Below are 12797 nucleotides of genomic sequence, written 5' to 3' on the forward strand. Positions count from 1 at the left end.
TTAGCAGCAAGCAATTTGTTACGCTTAGTTATGAGTAACCAACTTCACGTGCCTTCACCATTCAAGTTAAGCCGTGTTACGCTTACGAGGCATGATATAGACAATCGAACTCGGAATCATCGGCGTCTAGTGAATCAATCTTCATTACACACGTGAGTTGAGAGAGAGCGATAACCGCAGGCACTTGTCCTAGCTTACAAACTTCACGCTTTACCACGAATCGAGCCCAGTTTGGTGCTAGGTTAGAGCCGTCGCTTTTATGGGTACCGCCATGTTTGTTGACGCAAAGCTTTTGGGGCAGCTTTTAAGGGTTCCGCTAAATCGGCGAAATAGCGTGCCCGACGCAAAACCCAAACGCAGTTTGCGTCTCGTGCATGCGCAGTGTCTTCGACGCAATTTCTTTGGGGCCCCGAAACGTTTGGGGCCTCTATTCTAAAACTCTCTAATGATTGTGACCGGGTTCTGCCTCACAAGGCTGCATCTGGGCTATATTATATAACAGGGCATCGTACAAGAAAATAATTTAGAGTTGAGTTGAATTGAGTTGAGCTTAGAGTACACCGTGCACGGGCGTGCAGGGGCATTGTCGCATTTCACCTCCTTGATAGTGCGGCCGCAGCAGTCGGCTATCGAACCCCCAACCTCGTTTAACCTTGTCAGAAAAACGCCATCAAGTCGATGCATTGAATATAAACATAAAATATATATTTAAAAAAAAGGAACGCTCATGCATTTGCGAGGCTGGTAAGTTCTCGTCTTACAGTGTGGTACACATTCACTTATCTCGCGTTTCTGATGCGCTAAGGTTATAATTAACTTTTTGATCTAGCGCTAAGAGTTATTACGCAACGCACTGCTCTTGCGAAGGCTTCGTTGTTTTTGAAATGACGTTATATGAAAGCTCCATCGCAAACTGCGTACCTGGACATATCGATGGTAATTCTGATCAGATTTTGCCTCCCGAAAACAGAGAGAGACAGACAGCTAGCTCTATAGCGAAATGACACTGCTGGCGCGTACGGGCCTACAGGTCTACAAGCTACTCTGCGCGCAGGAAGCGTCAGAAAGGCATAAGACATGCACCTGGGCTACAATAGGCTTATAATACGATAGGCCAGCCATCAGTTTGTACTCGTAGTTTTTCACGTCCCTACGCTTCGTTATAGGCCCAGCTTCCGGCCCCGAAACTCGTTTCACGTAAGCTTCACGAAGTGGAACATATTTTCGCCAATGTCTTCCCCTCATTTGGTGGGACCTACGCGCAAGGAATTTATGGTGTTACGCTTACACGGTACAAACTAACTCAGGACGGTATTAAGCGTGACGTAGAGTGTAGTATAGTGGCAGGAGGCTCGACTGAAGGCAGAGCCGGCAATCAACGACATTCCTTCCGCACGTTTTAAACTTGTAGTAAGAGGAATTAGATTACAGTGCAGGGCTCTCCGTTAACCAGGGCCCGGCTTAGCAAGGTTGTGCGTAGAAAACACGCGTACACAACGGAAACGAAAAAAGAACAACAACAACAAAAAAGACGACTAAATCACCGCGGATACCAACACAAAATGCATTTCGCTTATTTTTCAAACGCCCAATCTTTCGAGTCACGAGTCCTTACTAAATCGCCTAGCTTTCCATCGTTTTGAGGACTTTGCTTTTAAATGAGTGCGTTGATGTCCTTTACTCTCAGCTGCGCGTACTTGACTACAAGGAGTCGGAACTAGAAATAGACAGCCGGATAATAAGACGCACGTGCTAAAACGACCTCGCGTTCCGCTCAATGATTCGACGAGTCAGATTCCGTTGCAAGCAGTAATACCAGCGCACCTTATTATTCGGAAACGTCGTTAGGTTAGCGTGACAGTTAGAACAGGCTTGAAATCATCCCAATGACCTGCGCAAGCACTTCTTTTTTCCACACAGTCACGGAGACTTGATCATGTTCATAAAGTTGGTGGCACATTAGAGGATGATTTTGTTTTAGCGCGTTCGCATCCGCCACGTACCCGTCCGACAAACGGAGTCACTCTCCGCCTCAGTGGCCACTATTGGAAATCCCGACGCATTTTTGGACTTGTTTGTACGATAAGGAAACTATTTTATTTTAAACTAGTACGAATGTGACTTCCTTACATCGTTAAATTTTTTATGGATGATGAGCTTGTCTAACGTTATTCTCCTTACACTTGCCAGCTGTGTTTTCTAGAACAATTATAACTAACCTATTTCGACTCCTTGTTTCACAATTCTAGTGTAATGTTTCGAAAATACTTAACGTAGCTACTCCCCTATATGCAATGCCGTCTGACCTTGAAGATATTGCAAATAAATAAGTTCCCTACTGACTGAGTGACTGTCTTCGCTCCCGACATTCATTTGCAAAGAAAATTTGTTATTTTCCTGGTACAACGAGCAATTAGTCTGCCGTCATGATTGTGCATTGCGTCAGGCAATGTGTCGCATCTCACGTGTCCACACGAGGCCTATGTGGGCGCGCGGTGGCATTTTTCGGGCGACACCGAAAGTGACACAAGTGTCAACGAAGTGAACTCCGCTTGAGGCCTTTTGCGTCTCGCGATCGACATTCGTAACAAATGTTTAGGGGACACCTTTCCCGTTTGCGCCTTATATCGCTGTAGATTTCACGCGAAAGAAAGTCAAATCGGCGGCGAAATAACGGCAATTTAATGCGCATATGGAACATGTAGGGCTTAGAACACGAAGCGCCTCGTAGTTTCAGTGAAGACATTAACGAAATGACAGAGGAACCAGACAAGCCGCCCTTTACAACTAAAATGCTACTGGCGGACCGTGATCTGCGAGCTACCTGCAACAAGAAATTAAGTTATAAAATACTATTTGTTAATGGACACGGCGTTAGATCAGTATTTGCGATAAGTGGTCCTGCCTTTGTGTATGAATTGACGCACTTACGCTCTTGCTGTGGACTGCACTGAAACTGAGCTATGCGTTTGGATTTTTTCATGTCACGTTTGAGCCAACGAATGAAGACTAAGTGGCGTAGACAGGCGTTAGATATATCGGGTGCAATCTGGATTGCAGCATTCCTTTAGTTATTGTGATTGACTTCATTGTCATTCATAATCATCCTCATCATTACCTTTATGTTATTTTTAGATTATTTATTTATTTATTTATTCATTTATTTATTTATTTATTGCTGTAGAACATAGAGCAATGGTGTAGCCGAGGTAGACTCTACCTCATTTCTCCACAGGAAACCATATATAACAGAACAGGTAAAAGAACAAAAACGTTCATAAATAAGGGAATGAGTGAGAAAAACGAAGACAGTGTGAAAACTGCACAGACAGATATATATAAAAAAAGAAGCACACTACGCAAAACCACAGTTTGACATGTGTCTGAACAACTCGCCCAATAACATGCTCTGAGCGGGCGCCCGTCTCCAGAACTGTTTCCGTACTTCGTTCGAGCGGTTTCTTACGTGCGGGACCTTGTGTTCTTGCTGTCTCAATTCATTCAGTGTTTCTCGCCAAATTTCGCGACTCCGTTCTTGTTTGCCAAGTGACGAGGAGAATTTGGCGCCACCTAAAAGCCAACAACGTCTCATTACTATTAAATCGTGTCAATAAAGAAAGAAAAAAAAAAAAGAGGTAGAATTGCGCTGTGACGCTTCCTACGATGGAAAGACTTGCGGAACAGTGATCACGTGGTAATTCGTTTCAGTGAAAGAAGCAACGAGGTCCACCGGCACGATATATATATATATATATATATATATATATATATATATATATATATATATATATATATATATATATATATAAGGATTAGTTAATGTTAACACAGCTAGCGAATTCCACCCTTACAGTACCTGCTCGCCGTGAGGTGATGGGTTTTGACAATGCCAGTCCGTATTATATAACTGTTCATCGTTAAATATGAAACTACACTGCATCCTAAAGGAACTAAGGACTCAACGAGGCAAGTTTAGACAATTTGGCGTCAGAACGCCAGAGGGCGTCTAATATTAAAAAAAAAAAAAAACATTGAAACATGTTACATCACACTGATGTACCAGCGCTAAGGTGTCGGCTCGAGATTCGAGAGAGGGCTGTTTGGCCTCTCTGAGTAATAATCGACCCATTCTCTCTTCCAGATAAACGAATTAAAATACGTGCTGGGAAGCCTACCCCTCTAAACTGTTGGTATCTACCAGGTACTTTTTTTTTAGTTGCACCAAACAGATAGGACAATTCGAACCCTTGAGCTAAATTACGCGATCGTTACTTTTACGGAAAATCAAAATGCTTAATTTAATAATTAACATAAGCAGACTAACTGACTTTTGAATTAATTACTTTAAGACACATATTTAACTCTACGAATTATAGCTGCTGAGTTAGAGATGGTTCAAGGAAATTCGTAGTGACCGCTCGAGGGAGAGGCATCATCCAAATGCATCGTCTATCGAAAGAGCGAGTGAAGCGGGTGGCGATGTCTGTTGCGGCGACCTGTAAGGGCTGCGATTTCCACGTCCATCCAGACGGAGCGGAAAACCAGGCAGGAGTCGGAATTTCTAGGCTTAGACCGCGTGTTCAGTACAAGCCGACGTATCGCAGGGCGTGTAACACAATTTTCACGTTGTGAGGCGCGTTTAATTAATTGGGCGAGTTAGCTCACTCAAGCTGATTTTGCTGCACAGAGCACCGATAAGCGCCTTCATCGACCATTAATCTACCATCTTGCCGCAACTAATTGAAGCTGTGGTGCTGCGTTCGATGCCAGGAACAGTGGTTCTATTATGCACGCTGTAAGATACCGCCATATTGACAAATTCGCAATCTTGTGAGCTGTGATTGGCTTACGGGGGGCTGCCTCTCTGAATGGCTTTAAACGCCATGCGTGGCTGAATTGGACGACGTGGTGTAATTTGGCCGTGTCCAGGTTAATAGCACCATAGAACGAAGTTTTTTTTTCTTCGCCTACGAACCTGTCTTTCGAAGAAATATTTTGTACAATCAGTATTATGGGACTTTTTTACAAGCCAAATAAACAACATTTTGATTACGAGGCACGCCGTGGTGGGATTAACTCCGGATTAACTTCGACCCCCTGAGGTACTTTGGCGGGCAACTGAATCGAAGTACGCGGGTGCTTTTGCATCCCCCCCCCCCCCCCTAATCAAACGGTACAGACAGTGGGCCACAGCGGCGGGCCGGAATCTTTTATAGCTTCGTGCTGCACCCAGCTTGTACGCCCAGTTTTCCTTTCAACGCACACGTTCAGTTATGGCGTAACCATGACCGCGAGTTTGCTGCCGTTAGGTATTGGACTCATTCGCCGAAAACGAAACTAAACTAAACCAAAGGAAACGAATAGAGAAGAAACACTGCTTTTTTTTTTCTGTAGATGGTTGGCGCGTGTAAAGGGTACAGCGTCCACCCTGTTATGCCCGGTCGCGCCCTCGTCCCAGAATAAGTCGCCGGGAACCCAGAACAGGAGAATAAAGAAAAAAAAAAGTGGGGAGGGGGGAGGGGCGGCTTTATCTGTCACCATAATATAGTGTTAGGCCCGATATTGCGTTCGTTTCCTAGTCAAAGAATGGCGCATAAGGTTATACGAAAAAAAAAAGAATACCAGACACGCAAATCAAAGTGGAGAAGTGCGGTGAGCGAAAGACGAGACGCGATCCCTAAGCTCTGCGCGTCGTCCAGGCGTGGTGCCAAGGGAGGCACCGATTCTCTATCGGTTCATTTCCCACAGATACTGCGGTGCTTCGGACCTCGCTGCCCAGAAAAAAAAAGAAAGACAAAAGAAAAATTAAGGGCGAGGAAAAGTAAGAGGGTTCTTGTTCGTTTTAACTTCTTGTCTTTTTTTCTTTCTTTGTCTCGTTGGTGACTCCTACAATATATGACGCCGACGGGCACACGTAGTACTTTCCGCGAAGCCGAAGTGATCGAAGGGCGGACAGACAGAGGCACGTGCTGGGCCGGCCCTCGAGCATGCGAGAAAGTGACGAAACCTGCGTGCTCGATGGGATTTCCTGATCGGCGCTGCGACTCATTTTTTTCGGAGTCAGCACATCCGTCTTTTCTTCATGTCGTTCCTATCTTCTGGCCCTTTTGTTTACTCTAAGTACCTTCAAGAGGTGGTAAAGAGAGCAACACTATATCAACTTAGACTGGTACAGTACTTCTTCAAATAACATTTTTTATTCATTTGACGGGGAATGGTTTACCGTTACCTTCTTCATATCTTCTTTAGAAGTTCATGCCGCAATGCCAGCGGCAGTACGTCGGAGTGACGTCGCGGGTTTGGAAATGTTTCCTCGTACTTGGGCACACCTGACGCAGGAAAAGTTGTCGAAACTTGCTTGCTGGGGTCTTTCCTTCCTTTAGAATGCATGCTATAGTCTTACTTTTTTCTCTTTCTTTTTGGATGAAAACAGTTAACTGGCCTCAAATCCCATAGCGCCACGAGGAGCTGGTTGGTGCGGGAACTCCACAGCGGCATCGCCGCCCGTCTTTTGTTCTTGCATCTTTTCTGGCTTACGAAGTATTTTCTCGCGATACTGAGGGTGGTCGCTTTGCTATGAAGGTGTAATTTGCTGATAAAGCTCAGTAATCATTCATTTTCGAAATAAAGAAGCAAAATTTTCCCGACCTTTGAAGCGCAGGTAGCCAAATGCACTGTCTCACAATGGCGCCGAGATCAAGTGGCTTGAATAAGGACACATTTCTTCTCCCTCCATCCCTCCCTCTCTCCCTCCCTCCCTCCCTCTCTCTCTATCTCTCTCTCTCTCTCTCTCTTTGTTAACTCCGACAGTATGTGAAGTTTGGCTACTAAAGATTCTCCGGTCCCGAAAGCGTAGATAAAAAAGAAAGACCCCCCCCCCCCCCCCCACTCCAAAAAAAGACGAATACACTAAGGAATATAATAAGAAATAAAAATATTCGAAATCTTTCACAATTGCTTAGAAACAATGAAACACACTACATACGATGCCGACTACAGACATGACGTTGCAAATATACTCAAGTCAAACGCAATGCAGGGACAGCGCGTGACCTGTGACAAGCATAGAGGATAAGCCTCTGCTCATGTTGAAGCAGTTCGGTTTGCAGCAAAGCGCAGGGATAGTCCCTAATGTGAATATGTTCTCGTCTCATTAAACGTAGATGAAAAAGGGAATGCTCCCCTGACATTCCTGTTTGTCTGAGCGCACAGGAAGTCCGCTTCATATTAGACAGGGTGTCGGAAGGCGGTCGCGATATTACACTGTCGGAAGAACGAAATGAAAATGTCCGCATAGCAAGCGAAAATGGTGCAGAGCTCCTGTTGGTCATGTGCCTCCATTGTCAAACGGAGAAGCCATTGAAAGCTTCCAGCTGCCGTTAAAGTCATACGCTCTCTCTTTCTCTCTCTCTCCTGAAACTTTCTTTTTTTTTTTTTTTAAGTGGGAAATGTAACTCACCCAAAAGGACACGTCACATTTACCGCAACTGGTGTGCGCGTCGATTAACGTTCACTCCGCTTATAGTTAGCGTTTACTTGCAAAGAAGCGATGGCTTCGTGCGGCGGATGGAAAATAAGTCAGCTTCAGCGCCCCTGCGGCCACGGCACTCATACTTGGGCTGGAGTGACGCATCGAAGCTGGCGATAATTAAGCGTACTTGGCGAAACGCTGGCCCGAATAAAAAGTGCACTTTAGGACTGCTTTACGTGTACGCTAAGGTCAACAACGCTGTTATCGCAAGTTGTAAGTTTGCGAAGAGGCGTATGTGTAACTTTTTCTACTGCTATTTCTTCAAGTTCCTCATTTTTTTTCCACCGCCTCTTCATCGACCAGAGCTATGCAATTTCTCCAAGGAGCAAGAATACTGACGTGTTTCTTCCATTTCCCGATTGTTTACGGAATGCTTCCTGAATTTATTTTACCTTGAGCTCTCTTAGCCACTCTATATTAATCGAAGTGCAGCTTGTTTTATAAAACGAGATAACGATAAAAAGAACACACCGCGTACTACCACACCGGTAAACCTAAACGGACTCTCCCTGCAGGCGATTCCCAGCGCGTACGCACGTTGACCGTAAAAGGCGATTTCCCGTTTTATGCAATCATCGTCCCCGAGTCGTGGCACGGCCATCGAGCGCCGTTATGTATACGCCGCGCGCCGGGAACGTGACTTCCCTGCTTGAGCTTTCCGCCTATCGTGTACAGACGCCCATATACGCTAATACTCCTCATTGCTGCAGTCACGGGAGCGGCTCGCGAGAAGGTATAACCGTGACCGCGAGACTTCTCGAGACCTTGGAGAGGCGCATGGCCTCGCCCCACGGCGAGGTCCATTAGAGCGTGTGCTGCTCTTCCCCACGCATCGCGCTTCTTTTATGCAGATGACGCGGCGGGAGAGACAGACGGAGCCTGGGTCGGGCCTGCGGCTTTATGAGTGTGGCTATGACTGCGGTTCTAATGACGGCTGAACAGTCAAGAGTGAGTCAAACGCGGACTGTTGGAAAATGCACGATATGGTGGCTTTTGCGGATAATAGCAACGTCGAAGGGGAAAGGAAAGATGGCAGCAGAGTAGAGAGACTTCGCAAATTACTGGGCGCTAGGGCGCGACATTCTGTGGGAGGCAGGCGGCAGTTCATCACTTACGTCACGCGATGGACAAGGTTAGCCGTGTTTTGGCTGCGCCGGAGAATACGGCCACCTGCGACACCTCACCACTTTCCTTTCGCATTTTGAGTGTCCCACTGCTAATCTCTCTTTTGTTCCTGTCCTCGAATTACAAAGCGGGGGGGGGGGGGGCGACAGGGCACCCTAATTGAAGCTATTTCTACCATTGCTGCTGAGGTAACACCCATAATGAGCCGCTAATGGAAAAATCCATATCCGGAAAGGTCGGGGGAAATGGCCTTCACTGCCGTCAGTGCAAGCTCAAAGCAGCGAAACGCAACGGAACGCAGTAGTGAGAGTCTCGGCAATTGAACGCGATCCTGACAATGATTAACTCTTGTTTTCGTTCTTTCTTTCTGCGCAACCTGCGTGCCATTATGTAGAGCTGCACTGCGCAAAGAATCCGCTTAGTGCACAGCCTACTCAATTTTATGGGCCACATTTAACTGAGCGTGACGTCACGTTTACGCGGGCACGCACGAGTGCACGCCCTGCAAAGAAACTTCGGCTTGAGGCACCAACGTGCGTTACCTATAAGTATTGAAACGAAACGGTATTAGTATAAATTATGCCTCTATACAATGTCAAAGCGGCCATTGTTACCGTGAGAGGAGGCATGTTAAACCAGAAAGGACAGCACAAACGTGTCGACGATGCCCTAAAGTTCTCGCACGAGCTCACCCTGACTTAATTTCTAATAGCAGCCAAGCAAAGGCGACGTTGAATTGTAGGGGAACCAAGGACAGAACTTTCAAGTTTGGAAAACGTTACTTTCGCCAGAACGGTCTAAATGCGAGAACATATTGAACTCCGTGACGTCACACTGACGCACAGGCGCTGAAGTTTGGGAGCGAAGTGCAAAAAAGAAAAGAATTATAGTAAAGGAAAGTTACGCGTTCGTTTTCTCCAACAACGATAGGCCTTTCCCCGCTAAACGAATGAAAATGTGGCCTTCAACGAATATACTTTACCATACTAAACTGATCTAGTACCGCTCCTAAAGCGTCCTTTTAGAACGAGATCAAACGAGCTAGACAGCACTGTCCCCACAGTCTCGGACGCCAGCGCACGCCTGCATTTCGCGAAAAAAAAGAAAAAAACGTCCCCGGCAACCCTTCGCCACCAGAATTGCTTCTTCTTTCTCTGCCCTCATGGGCGTTTCTCGCCGCCTTCAGCAGCGTGCAACACAGTCTTTGATCACAGGGGGTGACCTTCCCTAGCCGCTGTGCCGCGGGCGGGCATTATTAGGGCGTGTTACGGACACCTCCGCCCCTGCCACCGCGCCCCACTCCACAGCTGGTAGTCACCGTCTACCCATTAAGGGCCGGCGCTTCCCAGAGAGACAGCGACGACGCCAGCGAGACAGAGAAGCGATTCGAGAGGATGCGCGAAGGTGGCGCAGTGTAACGTAAGTATAGTGCTCTCGCAGTGAAAGGGCTCGCCGCGCTGCCACCACCCCGGCCGTGCCACCTAGGCGGAAAAAAACGTCTCTGGAAGTTCCCTTTGGCATTTCTTCCGTTCTTTCTTTCCTTCTTTCTTGCTTTATTACTTTGCTTTTTTTTCGCCCGCAGACCACCCGCCATTCCGCCGACGCCGCGAGGTTGCGCAGTTGGCAGTTCTGTGCACGGCAGCGAATGGATGGATAGATGGATGGATGGATGGATGGATGGATGGATGCTATGAGCGTCCCCTGTGGAACGGGGCGGTGGGTTGCGCCACCAAGCTCTTGTTACTATATTTATTAATGTCCTACCTATATTAAAAAAGAAAACAAAGGGACCCCTACTGGGAACTTTGTTTTTCTACGCCTCCGTTGTTTGTCGTTTCCTTATTTTATTTCCACCAATCCTCTAATCGCCGAAACCGGGCCCTCTGCTGTCGGAACAGCGAAAGGATTTCGACGCAAGCCAGAGTATTGGTCATGCACAGTGGTGGTCAAAAGGTTATAGGAATAGCGACATTGGAGAAACAAAGAAGATTTTTTTTTTTTTTGCAGATCCAGCGCAGAGTAATAAACAGGATGGGAAAGGCAGCGAGGTTACATGCTGTAATCTGCGTGAATCGAAGCTTTAGTGGAGTTTAATTAAAGGCTATACAACCAACGATTATGTGTACGATTGTGTTTACATTCACATCGTACTATATGCAACGTGCAATCTCATACAATGTTTATGTTTTTTCCTCCACAAAGGTCGAAACTTCAATCTTGCGCAATATTTATGCTTATGCACTACGGCCACTCACAAGCTATGCCGAAATGCGAACACCGAATCAGGCGGATTCATACGCAGCGATGCCAAGAGGACGGACGCGATGCGTATGAGAGGCTTATGGGCTTACGGGCTTACGATACATGTCTGGCAACATTTAGGGATTCTGTACCTCTTGCGTCACCGTGGCCCATGCTCAATGTAGGGGATTGGTCAAGAAGGAGCACGTACCCCCCTCCCCCCGTAGCACATAGATACCCGAGGGCTAAGCTTAGCGGTGAGCAGAGCCCCCGCCCCTTCCTCCTTTGTCTATCTAGCTCTCAAAGCTCGCGTGTCGCTTTGCGACGTTAAACTCCATAACTCTCTATGATTTTGTTTTGCTCTTCGATAGTATCGTGCAAGGCACCCTTTTGCATATACGGACGCAGAAACTGGTTTCTTAGAGTTCGTGGTTTGTATATTTTGTCCCTCTTTGTATATGTAATTAACGTCATTTCCTCACTGCAGAAATAAATGTAGAGAGAGAAATGTACGAGCTTACGTTGTTTATCCTCAAGCGTGTACGTAGCAGATGGCGTATATGGATTGTTTATTCGAAAATACGATAACGACGTACCTTCGTCGTCGTATTCTCGCGCTGTGGATTTTTTTTTTTTTTACAATATGCGTGTATAGCGCGGTCAGCACGCAGCCTGCGGAACTTTCCATTCCTGCAGCATAGTCGTTCGCGGCGGTGGACGCTCCACGCTTCCCGCAATTATTAAGGCATCTCGCTGAGCAACCTCGTGACCGAAAGGTAATTTCTCCATATTTTCTTTAGATGACGGCTGTTATTGTCGGGCTCACGCGGCTGGCAAACGCCTCCTTGTCGCCTCACGCGCGCGTGCGCCGCCCATTTTCGGGCCTTTTTTCCTGTTTCTCTTGATTTCGCCCCTTTCAGCGAACCAGAATGGCTTCCTTTGTTTCCGACTGACCGCGGCGGGAATGCCCGCCTGTGATTAACGCTCTGGCGTCCTTAAGGCTGTGACGCCGCGGTGAGAACTGAGTGGACGGGGAGCTTTCAGAGAAGCACATAAATTAGAGAAAATAACGGCCGAGTCAAGATGGCGGAAAGGGACAACTGCGGTTGATTTACGTGCAGTAAAACTTGGACGAGACGATGACTACGTATACGTTCTGCAGGTTTATGCAGTAAAACAAGTGCTCTTGCGCTCTCGGGATTCTAAAGGATAACCTTTGAACTTAATTACTTTTCTTGGTAGCCTGACCTCACGGTTCATCAGGCCAGACAGCCACACGAAGCCACACACAGTATACATGAAGGCGACAGACTCGAGCGCCGCGCCTTTCTTAGTGCGTGTGAACGATCTAGACTCGTGTCTTCTCTCCCTCTCTCTCTTTCGCTCCCCCTCGCCACGTGTAGGGTAGCAAACTGGTCAAAGCCTCGTTAACTACCCTGCCTTTCCTTCCTCTCTCCCTCTCTCTCGTCTTACTTACCGCAAACTGCACGTCCTGCCGTTTTGGCATTCGCGTTTGCCTGGCGTCTCTTTTTCTCCCGCTCCACGCGCTGTTAGATGGTCGGCTTGCGGAGAAGCCAAGCCGACGAAGACAGTCACAGAGCGGGAAAGGCGAACGTGAAAATTAGAGACACGCAGTAAGTTATGACGCCGTTATCTACACGATTGTTACGGGAGTAAAAACTGCGCTCCTCGGGCTCCCCTCATTCCTGTCGCGTATAAACAAAAAAGGTATATAGGAGATGTAATGCAATAGCACTACACGCACAACTGTACGTGATGTCGGTCAGAAAATTTTGCGATCCGCATCGTGCAGAAGAGTTCAGGACGATGTGCTCACGAGCAGGCTGTTACAAAATACCGCACATGCACGGTTTGAACCACGTGCTCTGTTTACAAGGCA

The 12797-nt window shown here is 47.0% G+C and overlaps 1 protein-coding gene and 1 long non-coding RNA gene across 18 annotated transcripts in view; one reads left to right on the plus strand and one right to left on the minus strand.

Moving 5' to 3' along the window:
* Nucleotides 1–12797, minus strand: part of fray (oxidative stress responsive kinase frayed) — a 274312-nt gene that overhangs the window by 70079 nt on the left and 191436 nt on the right. The gene's annotated exons all lie outside the window — the stretch shown is intronic.
* The window catches only part of LOC129387267 (uncharacterized), a 73580-nt gene that overhangs the window by 16221 nt on the left and 44562 nt on the right, over nucleotides 1–12797 (plus strand). The window contains exons 1-2 of one of the 9 annotated variants that reach the window (XR_008614526.2): nucleotides 6980–8479; nucleotides 10239–11673. The exons of 6 other annotated variants lie outside the window; for them this stretch is intronic. This is a non-coding gene — a long non-coding RNA (uncharacterized lncRNA). Of the gene's footprint in view, nucleotides 1–6979; nucleotides 8480–9546; nucleotides 11674–12797 lie in introns of those variants that run through there. 2 more of the 9 variants (XR_008614530.2, XR_011892862.1) reach the window with 2 other exon arrangements.

This window comes from Dermacentor andersoni, chromosome 2, assembly GCF_023375885.2.
Source record: "Dermacentor andersoni chromosome 2, qqDerAnde1_hic_scaffold, whole genome shotgun sequence".
Taxonomy (NCBI): Eukaryota; Metazoa; Arthropoda; class Arachnida; order Ixodida; family Ixodidae; genus Dermacentor; species Dermacentor andersoni.